We start from the raw sequence: 3,737 nt of genomic DNA on the forward strand, positions 1-3,737 counted from the left end.
AAATTTTTTTTTTTTTTGGGCTGGGGGGGGGTTTCCGGAAACCCCACAACCCCCCCCCCCCCCCCCCCCCCCCCCCCTCGTCCGCCCCTGATCAGTGTGTCAACATTTGATGGGTACAGGCACATGAGTTTTGTACGATTACTATCGGGGCTCACTGGCTCTTTTTCTCTTCCAACTTGGGGTTATATTACCCCTGTGTCAACATTTGATGGGTACAGGCACATGAGTTTGGCTCTTTTAATTACCATCACGGTTTACTAGCAAATGACTTGTTAATATGATTACAAATGCAGGTTCTACAAATTTGGAGACTTAAATGCCTCTGAATTATGAGCTATAAATTTAACACGCTAAAGTTCAAGATTACCAGCATTCGCCTTCTAATGTTCTGGGTTTATTAGCATGTCAACATGAATTGGTTTGTTTCACTATCAAGGTTTATTTAGCTCCTGCCTTAAACTTTCTGGGTTTTTACCAGTGTGTCAACACTTAATGGGTACAGGCACATGATTTTGGTTCTTCTCAGGACAGAATCAGTGTCTATATAAGTTGCTCCACATGGCTGCGGCAAGGTTAGACTACAATAAAATGTCAAAAACATAGCATTCTACTATTTTGGGGTACTCAGTATTTGGTATTATTATTGTCCTTGGGGAATTACCTGCTACTATTTTTGGGATATTGGGTATTTGGTACACAATGTATTATTATTGTCCCTTGGGAATTCCCACAAGGTAATTGATGCTACTATCCCTGGGAATAGTTTTCAGCAACACTTGCTGTAGAGTCCTCTTTTCTTTCTTGATGTTGAAATAAAGATTTAAAATTTTTGTTTAAAAAGATTAAAAAATTTTTAAAAGACCACTGGGTTGAAAATCTGTGAAAATATCTGTGACTGTAAGGTATTGTTTTGTCAATAACAAACACTCCAACAGCTTACCTTTCTTGGTTTTTTTATTCTAAAGATTTAAACCAATCAGCTACCCAACAAACCGTCCCAGTGATTGCCGATATCCATTTCCTTAAAAAGTCCATTATCATTTGCTTACAGTCAGCATATAAAACAAGAAAAATGTTCATTCAAAATGAACAGCGTCGATGCAATGTCCACCAAAGATTTATTTTGGGAAGTGTTAAAGGTTAGGGTCAAAAGTTAATGAATTGCATGTTGTGCTGGATATATAAATTGTTTATTTCGGTCAATGCTTGATTCATAAGTACATTTTTCAGCATGGTGCATCTACAGGAGGGTGCTCCAACAATGATGCAAAGTGCCAACATTTAGCGCAAACTTTTCACAACAGTGCATTATTACCACAAAGCGCATACAGCGATTATATAGTAGCAAGTTGCACTAAACATTTGAACAAATGTTAACAGCACAGCACCAAGTTTTGCATAAGTGCACAACAGCACTGACCATTTCACAAAAGTGCATAACAGCTGTGACAATTTTACAAAAGTGCATTGACCATTTCAGGCAGATGGCTAACATGCAGATTTCGCTTTTGTCTGTCTTTCTTTGAAAAGTAGAGGGCCCCAAAGGGGGGGTATCATCACGATCACGGGAAGGGAAATTTTAGCTTTCACGATCACAGTTACTTTGATTTTTGTTTTCACGATCACAAACACCTTGACGAATAGAGGATCATAGAGTGATACAGCTGTGAAAAATGTACGTTGAAAATAAAATGCTTTGCAATAATGCTCATCACGATCACGAAAAAAATTGACGATCACGATCACGAGACTTGATTTTTGTGTCATCACGGATCACGGGCAAAGTCCCATCACGATCACAGAAATGGAAATTTCGGCAATCACGGTCACAGAAAGGTCAAAAAACGCCAATCACGATCACGATTTTAAACCCTTTGGGGCCCTCAAAGTAGGCATGTTCAAGATCGATGAAGTCATGAGCAATTGGGTTAGATGACAGAAAAGATTCAAAAACGTCAGATTCAGTTAGATGACAGAAAAGATTCAAAAACGTCAGATTCAGTGTTTTGGGCACTGTTGAACAGGAACATTCTCTCCTGTTCAACAAATGTGGGTTCAATTCAAAAGCAACATTTTCACAGATAGGCTAGTGTTACATTTCTGTAAAGTTTCAAAAACATCTTCCATGTTTTGGTTACTGTTGAACAGAGGCATATTTTCCTGTTCAAAAAAGTCTGACACAAATTGTCGTAGTTGTGGGTTAAGGTTCGATCTATACTGTCCTTCAAACGAGTCGTAGAACCGTCATTGTCACAGATAGTGTTACATTTCTGTTTTACATTCAAACGAGTCGTAGAAGTAGTAGTACATTTGCGTTTGGTTGTTTTTTCTTTCAGATTCCTGTCACTCATACTAGCAGTATTGATTGAGGTACATAAATCTGTTGATGTACAGGGATGACTTGTTTGTAATGAATCCTTGTTTCCTCCACATTGAGTTTGCATTGCAGTTGGACAGAAATGAACAGGTGTTAATTGATAAACACATTGATAATGGCTTTTGAGAAAATCAATCAATTCTGCAAAGGAATTAACTTGATGACATCAAAACTGCAGCGCCATTTGAAGAATGGTTACCATTTCTGTTTCTTTCGGATGGGAATCAAACAAATAAAAACATTGACTATCCAAGCAGTTACCATGAATGGCAATAGTTGACTCCTGAAAAGTACCAAGGATATAATTTGAGACGATAAACGCCTGATGCAATCCCTCCTCAAGGTCAGTCAACTCAAAACCTTCATCATTCGCAACATCAGTAGGCAACACAGCGGGATTCGTATGTCCAGAAATCATGTCGAAAAAATATTACATTTCAAAAGCATGTCCAACCACAGTTGTTGCCAAGTGTTCGTGTCCGAAGTAGCCTTCAGTGTGTGTATATGTATTCATGTGACAGAGAACGTGACCTCATTGTTCAATCCTCTCTCTCTCTTCTTTCTCATTCGAACGCACACACGCAAGAACGTAGCCTACGCACGCATGCACGCGCACGCACACACACACACACACCCCGCTGACGCACACGGCAAACCACGCACACACACACTGACTGTCGGCAAGCATCTCTTTTTGTTTTCTTTACCTTTGTTTATTGTGTTTTCGATATTTGTGTTTATTTTTTGCTTGACTTATCTGTTTTATTTTAATGTTTGCTATCCACATCGTGTGATTGAAATGTTTCTTCTCAGTCTCCGAGTCAGTTTAGTTTCTGCACGCCGCTTTGGTACTCCTTGTTTTTCTAACTGGTGTATTGTGCGCGACTGATTTGCGGATTTATTTTTATTCCTTTCATATGCAGTTGAAGTGTTGTGGGTGTTATTGTCTGTATATGCTATGTTGCGTCTGTGTATGCCTACAAGAATTTTGGGTGTAATGTGCCTGTGGTCTGCTCGCAGTCGAGCACAGAAAACATGGCGGCGCCCTGTGGCAAATTCGTGGAAAGTCTTTCCCGACCGCAGATACCAGCGTCGTCCGCGACGCTGGAACAAATATTTTGAAGTTTTGAGGATGTATGCAGCAAACATTTTCCCTCTATCTCCATCACTCACACAAAATACACATGTGCGCACACACCCATGTGACACACACTCATTCACACACACACACACACTTGTAACACACACACACACACACACACACACACACACACAGTAGTGAAGGGGCAAAACAAGATTGAGGCATAGGGGAAAAAATCATTGCAATTAATTACACATTTTGAAAACCAAACACAACTGA

The sequence above is a fragment of the Littorina saxatilis genome, linkage group LG4 (genome assembly GCF_037325665.1).
Source record: "Littorina saxatilis isolate snail1 linkage group LG4, US_GU_Lsax_2.0, whole genome shotgun sequence".
In the NCBI taxonomy this organism is placed as follows: domain Eukaryota; kingdom Metazoa; phylum Mollusca; class Gastropoda; order Littorinimorpha; family Littorinidae; genus Littorina; species Littorina saxatilis.